Genomic DNA, 14405 nt, shown 5'->3' on the forward strand with positions numbered 1-14405 from the left:
GGTGGCACAAGGCTAGGAAGTGTTTTGTTCTTTCACGCACAGGATCATTACGAATCAGAACTGACTTGACAACATCTTGTAACAATTTTTATTGTTGTTGTTATGTGCTATCGAGTTGGACCCGACTCATAGAGACCCCTCCTTGCGTTTCCGAGGCAGTGTCACTACGGAAGTAGATTGTCCCATCTCTGAAGAGCGGCTAGTGGATTTGAACCGCCAGCCTTCTGGTTAGCAGTCAAGTGCCTTGGACACTACACTACCAGAGCTCCCAAGAATTTATATATATGTATATATATACACACACATATATATATACATGTATATGTGTGTGTGTGTGTGTGCATATGTGTGCGTGTGTGTGTGTGTGTGTGTATACACCATCCCATTCCTTGGTAGACGTGTCCAAAAATTTATCTGTTGTTGTTGTTATGTGCCATCGAGTCGGACCCGACTCATAACGACCCCTCCTTGAGTTTCCGAGGCAGTATCACTATGGAAGTAGATTGCCCAACCTTCCTTCCGAGGAGTGGCTGATGGGTTTGAACAGCCAGCCTTCTGGTTAGCAGTCAAATGCCTTAGGCACTATGCTACCAGAGCTCCCCAAAAAATTATCTACTAGTAGGAAAACTATTGTTTTAAAAAACAATTTATTTAATACTCAATACACAGTGGTGTTATGGATTGAATTATGTCCCAATAAATATATGTATGTTAACTTGGCTGGGCCACAATTCTCAGTACTATGCAATTTTCTACATTTTATCATCTGATGTACTTGTCTTAGGTATTGTAAATCCTAGCCTCTATCATGTAAAAGATTCAGGATTAGTGGCATTTATGTTATTGAGGCAGGATACAATGCACAGGATTAAGCTGTATTTTGAATCCATCTCTTTGAGATATCTAAGAGATTAATTGAGACAGCAATCAGAAATCAGAGGGACTTCCTAAGTAAGAAGAGGCAGGAGTGGAGCTCATCCTTTGGACCCATGATTCCTGCCCTGTGAATCTCCTAGACCCGGGAGAAGATTGATGATAATACACATGGTAATCTCAAAGAACGTTAAGTCCACAGATGTCGAAAGGAGACAAGGATCTTCTCCAAAAGCAGACACCCTAAATTTGGACTTCTAGCCTCCTAAAGTGTAACAGAATAAAATTCCGTTTGTTAAAGCCATCTGTTTGTGGTCTTTCTGCCATAGCAGCACCAGAAAACTAAGACACATAGTAAACAATCAAAATAAAATTCTCAGAGAATGTCTATGGAAACATAAAACTGAAAGTCATACATTTAGGTAAGAACCCTTTTGAAGCAAAATGCCACCAAATGCCTGTCTTAGCCAGTATATCATTAGCAATATATCTATATATTTTCTGTTTCTGAACACTTATGGCTACCAGCTGACATAAACTCATTACTAAACCTATGCCTTCATCACAAATAAGTTAGAGGGCTTCTCACATTTCTTAGTACAATGTCTATTGAATATTATCCTTTAAAAACAATAACTTTAATTTTTAAATAGTTGATATTAAATCAAGTTAAAATTTTATAATAATCAAGAATTAAAAGATATTTCTGTTTTACCTTGGTAAAACTTATTCTGTAATTCCCCTTTTCCTACAGTCCCTGACTCTCTCAGCTAAAGATGTGTTTTTAACGTACACAAATATGTGAGGTTCTATTGGGTTAATGAGGAGCTTTGGTAGCGTAGTGCCTAAGGTACTTGACTGCTAACAAGAAGGCTGGTGGTTAAAACCCACCAGCCACTCCTCGGAAGGAAGGTTGAGCAATCTACTTCCGTAGTTATACTGCCTCAGAAACCCAAGGACGGTTCGCTAAGAGTCGGGTCTGACTTGACGGCACATAACAACAACAATGGACTAATGCATCTACAAACTTTTAGATGTAATGTCAAAGAAAATGTAATATAGTCATAATTAATGTTAAAGTTGATACTCACTTTTAATCATCTGTTTTTTCTGAGAAGACATACATAACCCCCTCAGGATAGAGTTTCTTACAATCCTCTGCAGTTAATAGGACTATATTATTCAGTCTAGATTAAGATGAAAGTGATTTATTTTATTAATAAGTCTCTATTGAATTTGGTTCACTTTATTTGTATTTCATTTTGACAATGTGTCTAATCTTTAAATAGTCTGCAAAACTCTGGGATATATAATCTTTAAGTTGAGCTGGAACATGGTTGTTAGGTGGTTCATACTTCTCCCACATTTAAGAACTTCTTTTAAGTATTCTCCCTCTCAATTAATTTTTGCATTTCTCTTTTCCTTTCATTACCAATACCATCATGTTTGTTTAAGCCTCCATCTACTCATAAACTATTTAAACAGAAGTGATCCCCCCAGATTTTTACCACTTTTTCTGTTTCTTTGTTGCATTAGTTCCAATATCCAGGTTAATTTCTGTGCTCTTCTCTGCCTAGGTAAATCTCCTAGGAACCACTTTAAGCACAGATATATCTGTGAAATCTTTCTTCATTACCCTTATCCATGACATTTTCCCTCCTCTGAATTCATTGTCAGCATGAAACTTGCTATCAAATAGTTTACAATCCCCTGTCATTCACAGAAAACAAACTTCAAAAAGTGACTAATGGCATGAGCAAGCGTCAAATGAGTGATAGATACCATAAATGCACGTCTGAGGCAAGAGAGATCACCAAGGACTGGGATAAGATTTCTATTTATTGAAAAATGGCAATAGGACCCAAAAGATAAATGTTTCAATTTTTAGGGATAAGATCAAAAAGTAATACCTTCTGAAATGGATATAAATGTGAAAGAAAATCTACCATTAGTCACCTGTAGAAAATTTCCTGGGAAATACACATTAAGACATTGTGCATATGAGCAAAGTTTAGAAAACTAAAGCATTTCCCTCGAATGACCCATGTTTCCTAAATTCTATCCCAAGAATACCTTCAAAGAGATATGAACTAAATAAAACTAGATGTAATTTAAATCATTGTGAATTCCTTTTTTTTTTTTTTTTTTAATGGCAGATGTTTTTGTTCCATAAAGGGAGTGGTTCAGAGGGATGCAATGAGAATTTATCTGGGCTTCCTCAGCATCATTCAAAAGAGAAATAATCTGATTCTGTTTGATTTGTCCCAGTTATTCAGAGAGAAAATTCTCTAGAGCAGAAAAGGGCAATTCATATCATTACTATACCAAGATAGAAATCTTTCTTGAAGAACATCAAACTACCTTTACTCTAATTCTGCCTTCACCAAGTGAACAATCTGATCTATCATTTGTTTTCCTTCATTGACATATTAGTTCTACCCGGACAGGTAGGATAGGATTTCTTATGCTCTACAGTTAATAGGTCTATATTGTTCATTGCAGATCAATAAGCAGGCAATCATCTTCATTAATCAGTCTTCTGTAGAACTGGTTCTTTTGATTTGAGTAAAGTAATAAAACAGGAACCTTAAAATGGAACAATGAGAACAGCCATACCCTCACAACATTCCTAAATATTATGAATTAACAAACATATTTCATATCTTAAAAGAAGTGTTTAGGTAATGAAGAGCAAACATATCTATAATATAAAGGGATAGTCTGAATGGATTTAAAAGGAAAAAGATGTTTATTACTGATATTGTTATTAACTTCTTTATAATTAAGGAAATCTCAAAATATTGTTAAAGAACACATAATATATGAAATATATTCTATCAGTGTAAGTTTTAAATTTTTCATTAAGTATAATGTTGTATGGTCTTATTGCTGTTGTTTGTCATCAAGTCGATTCTGTCTTATAGTGACCCTATATGAAAGAGGGAACTACTCCACAGGCTTCTCTAGTATTAAATCTTTACAGGAGCAGATCACCAAGTCTTTGCTCCCACAAGGTGACTGGTGAGTTTGAACCATCAGCCGTTCAATAATCATTGTACCACCAGGGATCCCTGTGTTGGTCTTAGTGTCCTACAATTGATTATTTAATGATCATATATATAAATGTTTAAACATTAATTGAATTATAAAATAAAAGAGGTGTTTATAAAAGTCAAGGAGCTCTGGTGGCTCAGACGTTAAGGCGTCTGGCTGCTCCATATCAAGTCAGTGGGAGCTCTGATAGTGTAGTGCCTAAGGTACTTGACTGCTAACCACAAGGCTGGCGGTTCAAACCCACAAGCCACTTCTCCGAAAGAAGGTTGAATAATCTACTTCCATAGTGATACTGTCTTGGAAACCCAAGGAGGGATAGCTATGAGTCGGGTCCCACTCAAAAGCACATGACAACAACAACAAGAAGTCGGTGGTTTGAACTCATGAGCTGTTCTGCAGGAGAAAGAAGAAGCAGTCTGCTTTCAAAAAGATTTACAGGCTTGGAAAGTTTATGAGGCAGTTCTGCTTTGTCTGATAGGGTCTCTATGAGTTAGAATCATCTTGATAGTAGTGGCTTTTATCAAAGTCGTGATTTTTATATAAATATTCCTAAGAAGTACTAACTAATTTTAATTTAAATGTCACTCACATGCAAGGAAATACAATTTCAATTCCCCTTGGGTTTGTAGTTCACCAATATCTTCTGAACAGAAAACAACCTTAGTTATTGTTAGTTGTTAAGCTTTAAGAGTAAATGTCACCTACATTAAATATCCCAAATCTTCCAATATATAAAAACTCTTGACCCAATGAAGTTACCCATGTTATTAAGTAACATTTTATTGTGTTTTTAGTGAAAGTTAACACAGCAAATTAGATTCCCTTTAACAATCTCTATGCATGTTGTTCAGTGACATTGGTTACATTTTTCATAATGTGTCAACATTCTCCTTATTTCCATTACAAATATTCTGTTTCAATTATTCCAGCTTCTCTGCCCTTTTAACCTTGTCTTTGCTTTGCTTTAGGGTAACTCTTGACCATTTGGTTTCATATAGATTATTTTTTTGTTTGTTTTTTGTTTTTTGTTTTTAGCCATTTGTTTTATCATCTCAGTCTTTTCAAATACACTCACTAACACTGAAATTCATATTTGGGTATGAAAATGATTTGTTACTCAGTTAGGATGGTGGTTATTAATTAGTTCATTCCTTCAAATTTTATTTTCATATTTAGAGAAAAGACTCCAGAATGAAAAGAATTTATACAGATGGCAAATTAATACTGTGATAATTTTCTTCATTTCTTTCCTTAATTGTTCATTACTTGGTTTATTTGCATGAAAATGGGGTCTTTGATTATTAAGAATTCATTTGCATGAACTGTTTCAGCACATAAGCTCCTCATTAAGAAGTAAAACTGACTTTACAATAGAATGTAAAGGCGAATGGGACTCAAGAGACAACACAAACTACTTTTTACAGATATGAAGGTGATAAACTCCAGAAAATAAACATGATTTTGAAAATTACTCTGTAGTTTTCAAAGACAATTTGACCAAACTCTTCTAGAATCTTAAACAGTTATTTATATTGCATTAAAACAGGAGGACTACCAAGAATTTAGGGTGTCTTATTTTTTGATCTAGAATACAAAATCCTCTTTTGGCCATATTTATTATATTTTTCAATATTATTTATTTTCTCTTGATAGTATTTTATTTTACTTGGGTCAATAATTCTGTCTACAGAAGGAGCAATCTGGAAATCAAATGATGTAGAGCATAGAGCAAATCGGCTCCAAAAGATCTCTTTAAAGTGTTAAAAAGCAGTGATGTCACTTTGAGGACTAAAGTATGCCTGACCCAGGCCATAGTCTTTTTAATAATTTCATATATGTTTGAAAGCTAGACAATGAAAAAGGAAGATTGAAGAAGAATTGATATATTTTAATTGGTGCTTACAAAGAATATTTAAAAGTTTTAATGAGTGTAGTTTTGTAAATATCTCAGATAAAAATTCTTAAAGTCATATTCTAGAAAATAGTTCAGTTACCTACAACTACCAGTCTTCATTTGTTACTTTCACCAAGTAAATTTTATTCCCGTTACTATGGTTAGTATGGTAGAATTGTTTTGTTTATACAAGAAATATCAATAGTAAAGTAGTAAAGTTTTTTAGCTAAATTATTTAAATTTTTTTCAGATTTGAGATTTTTACTGGAGAGTATGATAAAAATCATAGAATTCAATGAAATCAATAATGTATTTCTGAGTGTGTGTGTCTTTGTGTGTGTGCGTAGCTACAGTCAGTTCATGATGGGGGAAAGGAGATGGAAGTAACATTGGGTTATGAAAACAATCTTGCAAAAAACATTTTAGAGTATTCTAGACTTGCAGAATTATAGAATCATATGGTGGAATCTTGGTGCAGTGGTTAAAGCATTCAGCTGCTAACCAAAATGTTTGCAGTTTATCCCATCAGCTGCTCCATGAGAGAAAGATGTGGTAGTATTGCTGACGATGTGCAGTCTTGGAAACCCTGTGAGGCAGTTCTGCTCTGCCCTACAGGGTTTCTATGAGCCAGAACCCACTCAATGGAAGTTGGTTTGATTTTTGATTGGGACAAATAACCAGGGCAGAGTATCTCTATGTGACAAATTTGCATTTCCTTCAGGTTAACTAGATAGAAATACATAAATACATAAAGCCTTCTTCACTAGCTTGCTCTTGGAAACAGGTGAATTATCTCTGAAATTGTCTTATAAAGAATATAAAGAGCTTCACTTTCTCACACTTATATTTGTCAAATTGTTCCACACCTCATCATTATTTTATTCATGAGGTTACAAGAGAAGACTTTATAAGTTAAAAAAGAGTCTTCTTATAAAGTTTCCTTTGGAATTAATCACTAAATTAGTATCAGAAAATTTGTTTATCAGCAATTTCTCTCACTGTAATTAAAAAGTAGCCTCATAAATCCAGCTAACAGGATAGAGGATAACAGAGCAGGAGATTCAGTCATAAGGTGTCTGCACAAGATTTTAATGTGTTGCAATAAAGTAAGCATACATTTGAACAGTTTTTCAATGACTCATCCAAGAAAACTTAAAAAGTTAATGGTAAAACTGGATCCAGAATGCTAGTCTCTACTTGTTTTTTTACACATCAGTGCATTATTTTTAAATTACTGAAGTTACTTGATGGTAGCTATGTGCAATAAGTAAAAATACATATTCCATATATTTTCTGAAAACCAGTGAGGTCAGTGAAATATTTGTTCAGGAAAATTACATATATGATTAACTTTAGAGACTAGAGACTTGCATTGTCTGAAGATTCCTAAAAATACTGTTTTTCAATTTATGAAAATAAGCAGAATATAAGCAGACATAGCCCTAGATTCACATGTATATGAAAAATGTCTTTTGGGAAGATATTCATTTTCTGATGTATTTTTCTCTCTCATCCAATTCAGCTCTTTTTGTCTCTTTCTGCATTTTGTGAAGTTTTTCATACTCCAAAATAGATTTTAATCTGTTATTGCATTTTTTCCCATAAAATTCATCATTATGTATATTTTTTGAGTTTTCAATTTTTAATGTTTGTTTAAATAAAATACATCTTTTGCAAACAAACACAGCCCAAGGCCAACAACAAAAAGGGAATCAAAGCAAGAAAAACAAAAGGCTTAGGGTTGCCCCTTATTGGGCATCAGGTTAAGGCGTTCTCTCTTCCTTTAAGGAAGTGAGGCTTTTCACTGTTGGGCATTAGCGTAGGTCCCTGTTCATAAGCACCAGAATTGGATATGAACAGAGAAACCAACCCTGAAATGTTTACATGTCTTCACATAGCCCATTGGTTCCTGGACTCCAAGTGCATGGGACTCTTTAAAATGTCATTTACAATGCCCAAGCAGAGCTGTGGAGAGGAGTTTCCTCCTCTTCCTAGGAAATGGCTTACTATCAGGGCCAGCACCAGTGGACCCCAAGGCCGTGCTGTGATAATCAGCAAGGTTGGCTGTAATTTCTGGCTGGTGCTAGTTGGAATGTCATTGTGTTTTTGTTGTTGTTATGTGCCGTCGAATTGGACCCGACTCATAGCGACCTCTCTTTTTGTTTCTGAGGCAGTATCACTGCGCAAGTAGATTGCCCCATCTTCCCTCCGAGAAGTGACTGGTGAGTTTGAACCACCAGCCTTCTTGTTAGCAGTTAAGTGCCTTAGGCACTACGCTACCGGAATGTCATTGGACAGGGCTAAAAAGCGTCCAATGGTGCCAAGCAGGTCTGGAGTAGAAAATGATACAGAAGGGACTGTGGCCAGTTGCTGGGAGGGCGTAATGCAGTAACCACTTGTTGGTTTCTGTTACTCAGCATAAAAAACAGTCTTGTTGGATTGAAGATACATGTGAAGAAAAAATGGTGGTGTAAACATGCATTCCAGTCACAGTGGGGAGAAAGCCTCATCTTCATCCCATTAAGTTTGCTGAGAATAGACCTGTAAGCCCCAGGTTGGCTCTGCTGCTGACAAGAGCTCTGACCAGTGGGGCAGCTCCCAGGCCCGGCAAGACCGTTGATCTGTGAGAGTACTGTGCAGGTCCTACCTGCCCACCTGCCCAAGGCAACAACACCACAGTGTGATGTGATACTTCTTTCCCATCCCTTTGTTTTCCAAAGTTACAGGAAAAATGACCTACAACTAGTTAAAGAGGTAGGGTGGATCAATTTCTAATTTGTAACAGAAACTCCAGAATGATGACACACCCAAGTCCTAGAATGTAATGACCATAACCACCCAACTTGAAGTTTCTGCTTCTTGTCACTATGGTGACCCCACACCCTGAACCTAGGACTTTTAACAATTATGTCTGCTCTCAAAATCTGAGCAGCTTATCTTCACAGTACTTTCCTCATCTAACTCTATGCCAATATAGAGGAATCTGCTCTCAAAGGCAAACTTTTTTTTCCCCCTGATTTTGCCATAGTGAGTTAACTGAAAATACTGCCCTTTTGCCTTGTATTCTGCCCAGAGCCTTATAAAACAACGTAGTGAGATGGTAGGAACAAACCAGAGTGAGAGCTACTGAGATCAAGCCACCGGATGCCTGACCATTTGGTCTTACTCATTGTCCTCTTAGGTATCTGTTTTACCTCTGTCATGCTAGAATGTTGCAGAATTCAGCCACTCAGTTGAGAATATTAGAGAACTTTTCATTAAAAAGTAGCTCTGATGGTGTAGTGCCTAAGGCATTTCACTGCTAACCAGGGGGCTGGTGGTTCAAACCCACCAGCCACTCGTTGGAAGGAAAATTGTGCAAACTACTTCTGTAGTGATACCACCTTGGAAACCTAAGAAAGGATCACTGTAAGTTGGGATCGACTCAACAACTGTGAGTTTGGTTTTGGTTTTCATTATAAAACTCCAAAAATGGCCATAAACCATCTCTAAACATGGGGTCCTCCATAAACAGGGGTGTGGCACTAAGGGTTGGAGGTGGCACACTGTCCTGCTCCTAGAGCTTTAGAGGTGGTTTCCTGAGAGACCTCAACATTCTAGGTCCTTCCAGCCAGTCACATGGGCTTTGTATGTATTGTGTCCTCATACCCACTGATTTGCCAGGAAAGGTGAGGTGGAGGCAGCATCTTCAAGAGAGTCTGGAGCAGCAGTGACTGGTTAACTCACAGGAAAGGAGAAAATAAACTAGCCCTCACTCTCCTTTTCTTCCTTCCTCTTAAAACCAATGGTCTTGGATGACTTGCCCTAAGACAAAGAGCTCCTACCTTCCTTTCCCAGGAAAAAGTAAAGCTGGAGTTCTGGTGGTGTAGTTCTTAAAGCATTTGACTGCTAACCAGAATGCTGGAAGTTGAAACCCACCAGCCACCCCTCAGATGGAAGACTGGGCAATCTACGTCAGTAGAGATACCACCTGGAAAACCTAAAGAGGGGTCACTATAAGTCAGAATCACCTTGTGGGCAATGAGTTTGTCTTTTTTTGTTGTTTTTTGGTGGTGGTTATTTTAACAGTCCACATGTCTGTCCTATTGGACTGTCAAATCTGAGGGGGAATAACGCAACCAGATGTTTGGGGAAGTGGCAAGGACAGATCTACTGTGTGGGCCACAGAATATCATGGAGGCTTAAGGGGTTTGAGTGAGAGGAAGGTTGGGTAGAACTGTGTTACACATTAGTCCTTCAAGTCTGATGGGCCTCCACCTCTTTCCATACCACCAGCAGGAATTCACAGTTCTCTCCGAGCAAACGATGTTTTAAAAATTTCCTGAGCTCGCTCTCGCCTGCAGTCCACTAAGCATCTTGAGTTTAAAGTCGAGGTTGTAGTAGGTACCTCCCACCTCTGAATGCACAACCAGTGTTGCCTTTTGAGAGGCAACTTCAACGGACTCCAGCACAGGCTGGAGGGCAGATTTATAACAAAGCCCATGACATTAGTGAGAGCAGTAATACTGACATCCCTGCACTTGTCCCACCAAACTGCTTTGTAGCCTTTTGTTTGAGTGTCATGATGACACTCACATCGTAGTTCCCATTCCCCATCATGCTATTCTTGTGGGGTGTCAACATGGTGTTTGGGACAAACTCTGGAAAATCTCTTGCAGCGTTTCCCTAGTGAAGGTGTTGCTGTCCTAGAAGGCGTTGTGGAGGGCATGCAGAGTTAACACTCCCTGGGCTGTTTCTCATGATAGTTCTGTGGGTAGGCTGTCTGGGACAGCTCTAATGATTCAGATTTGGTTTTGTCTCCATTCCAGGGCATGCAGCTCATATTTTTCATTTTAGGTTCCAGACAGGAACAAAAATACCCTGCCTTTCCCTCCGGAAGAAGAATGTAATCTTCTAAGTCTTGTCAGGGCTTCTGAGGCCCACCTTATTCTCTAGTATCCCTAATGTATGCTTTGTCACTGGGAGAAAAGGTTGGGATCCAAAGAAGAAAAAAAAATCCACTTCTTTCTTTTCAATAGAAAAACAACTCTTGGATTAGTTTATTTCACTTCCACTGCCAAAATGGAGAGTTTAAAAAAATCATATGAAATCTAAGACTTGGTTTCTCTTTTCTCACCCTTCCTTCTCACACCCTCCCCAAACCACGATTTCTTCCAGTGTTTTCCTCTCTGCAAATGCCAACCAGGTCTCAACGCAAGCGTACTGAATGGAATCAGTCATACCACCCCTTTTCTCCCATCTCTTTCGAATCACACTGCCACTGACTTAGGAGACCAGGTCTAGGGGCTGGTTAAAACGCCAAACACAAGCCGTAAGCTAGGGCCGGCCAGCTAGGGGCCACATGTTGCGCTGGGGATTCAGTACTGGGTCTCCATCTCCTTGGTTGCGGTGGGCCCCATGCAGCGCATGCCGTCCGAGGCTTCACTGTTCCATCTCAAAGCGCGGACTCTTGTTCCCTCCAAGGTCCTCTATCTGCCTCCACTGGAGTTGCCTGCAGCCATCCGGGCCACGCTTGTGGGCCTTGTCACTGTATTTTTTATATACCTTTGCTTTTGTTTTGCTTTGTTTTTCATGGTGTCTTGCTTATTCTTCGTAGATTTCTCATTCTTTTTCTTAGAGAAAATACCTTAATGTGAATTCATTTTCTGAAACTATATTCAGGTTCCTTTTACAAGTAATTCCAAAATTATAATTTTCTTCTAAATTGTGTAAATTTCATAATATCTTCCTGTTTTGAGGTATCCTTTCTAAGGACATAAGCATCTCTCATTCAGTACCAAATGAAAAGACATATTCAAGTCATATATATTTTTAGAGATGCATTGTACTTTCATTTAACTTTTAACTTAGAGGTCAACTAAAGCCAAAAAAAAAAAAAAAAAAAAATCATGCTGTGGAGTCATCTGACTCATAGTGATCCCTCCTTGGGTTTCCCAGGCAGTATGAAACAAAGACACTTGACTGCAAACCAGAAGGCTGACAGTTCAAACCCACCAGCCACTCCTCAGAAGGAAGGTTGGACAATCTACTTCTGTAGTGATACCGCCTTGAAAACCCAAGGAGGGGTCTCTATGAGTCGGGTTCGACTAGACGGCATATAACAACAACAACAAATGGGAGTAGATTGCCCAATCTTCCTTCTGAGGAGTGGCTGATGGGTAATCCACTGTCAGATGTACTTACCTCTCATTCTAATTCTTCCTTTCTCAAAGGGATCCACATAATTTGAGTTTTCTGGATTGTAGTGCAAATTAACTTGTTCTATATATATTATAAGAATGAAGGACTCAAACTTTCCATTTCCCTAATATTTACAGTTTCCAATTTTTTAAATGTTATTTTGTCTAAAATCTTGAAAATGTAGATGCTATATTCTTAAAAAATGTAACTACAATTGTCTTTACAAGACCCTTCTTACAGCTAGTTTTGTTCTTTACTGGGATTTGCCGTTCCTGAATGGATATAGAAAGATGGACACAGTAGGGGAAAGAAAAAATGTACTAGAAATGTGATGGTTTACAAAAACCACTTCTATAAAAAAGAGATGTTCAGTTCAGTTAGGTCTTAGTTTCTGTTTCTTTACCTATATGAGCAGGTACATTCCACTCAGAGCCATTGTAAATATGTGAACTGTCAAAGTAGTTTATTTCCCTAACCCAGCACAATTAGCATATACTTAGTGGAAACTCTTCCAAAATTCTGGAAATCTATTGATGGTGCTTTTGTTTTCTTCTTTTTTTCCCAGTGATCATAATTACATTAGTATAGTAGAAAATGATATGAGGATGCATGAACAAGCTCGAGCAAAATATCTGTTTCAAAGAGAAAGTATCAGAATAATTTCTAATACATTTTCAAATACATGCTTCTCATTTTCTTTTCTCCAAATCCAGTAAAATAAAATTATTTTTCTCTTGGAACAGAAAAATGGACACCATACTACCACAAAATAAAATCTAAACCCTTCAGCCGGATATCCAAAATTTTGATTGTCTACTTCCAAATAGGAGCTCTGGTGACATAGGACCTAAAGCATTTGACTGCTAACCAGACGGCTGGCCTATTTCCGTAGTGATACCATCTCAGAAACTCAGAAACCCTAGGAGGAGTCACTATGAGTCAAATCGACTCAACTGCAGTAAGTTTGGGTTTTTTGGAGGGTTTTTACTTTCAAATATCTATCCAGCTTTTCTTCCTCTTCCATCTCTTACATTAACAACACATAGATCTATAAGCTATTTTAAGAATATACTTATCTCTCTATGCCTGTATGTCTTTGTTCATTCTGTATCTCTCTTACATCCTGCCTACTAAAAACCTGTCATCCCTAAGGCCTCCCGCAAGTGCTGTATCTAGTGGGAAGTGTTTTCCAATTTCCTAGTTAGGGTGAATCTATTCCCCCCTCCTTTTATTTTATTTTTTAACCACAGCTTGACTCTTGTAATACTATTTTGCACTTTCACAAATAAATATTGAATGCCCTATACATCATCTTCTCCATCTCCACAACAGCTATTTTCAGATTGTCAAATGTCTTGCCCTGTTACTCGTCCTTCCATGTTATAGAGAATATACTAGCTATGATATACAACAGTATTAATTCTTAAAATCTTACTGACCTCTATGCATACACGCCTTATCTTATAACCATGGCAGAGTGCCAAAGACTAATTTATTTACTTGTGCTTTGGATTCCACCTGTCTTCATCATGCCAAATAATTAATTCACCAAATAACACCTAGTTTACTTTAACAACAGTTTTTTTTTACTAACATAACAAATATTTCAAAATGTTCAAATTCTCTCATCCTGAACATCATTCCTCTCATCTCACATTATTAACTTATGTATTTTGTTTTTGAAGAGCGTTTGTTAGCTACAATTTTTTGAATGTTATGATGAGTATAATGAAAATGAATGCTCCCTTTAGCTCCCACATATCCTTTGGTCCATAGAGTGATATTTTCTGTGATAGATTAAATTATCTCCCCTCAAAATATGTGTTGTAAACTCTAATTCTTACCTCTAGTTGTGTAGCAGTTAAAGTATTTCACTGCTAACCAGGAAGTCAGTGGTTGGAACACACCAGCTGCTCTGCAGAAGAAAGGTTGGGCATCCCACTTCTGTAAACTTTTACAGTCTTGGGAAACCAATGGGGTTATTATGAGTTATAATTGACTCAATAGCAGTGAGTTTTGGGGTTTTGCTACCTGATGCCATAATCCTATTTGTGAATAGGTTTTATTTGTTATGTTAGTGAAACAATATTAGTGTAGGATGTTTTTTGAGTCATTATCTTTTGAGATATAAAAGGAGCAGATTAAGCAAGCAGAGATGGGGAAAGAAAATGCCAAGCCACGTGAAAATCACAAAAGAACTAAGGAACAAGGACATTCTCCCAGAGCTGACAGAGAAAACCTTCTTCTAGATCCACTGACCTGAATTCTGACTTCCAGCCTCCTAACCTGTGAGAAAATAAATGTCTGTTAAAGTCATCGACTTATATTTCTGTTGTAGCTGCACTAGATAACTACTGAGACACCTTCCAAGTCTCTCTTTCTACCCTTATATCTCTGTTGAGTT

The 14405-nt window shown here is 37.4% G+C and overlaps 1 pseudogene; it reads right to left on the reverse strand.

Moving 5' to 3' along the window:
* Positions 1 to 10042: 10042 nt before the first annotated feature.
* Positions 10043 to 10643, reverse strand: LOC103192001 (annotated as a pseudogene).
* Positions 10644 to 14405: the final 3762 nt, after the last annotated feature.

The sequence above is a fragment of the Orycteropus afer genome, unplaced genomic scaffold, assembly GCF_000298275.1.
Source record: "Orycteropus afer afer isolate SDZICR_OR568_19922 unplaced genomic scaffold, OryAfe1.0 scaffold00022, whole genome shotgun sequence".
Classification (NCBI taxonomy): domain Eukaryota; kingdom Metazoa; phylum Chordata; class Mammalia; order Tubulidentata; family Orycteropodidae; genus Orycteropus; species Orycteropus afer.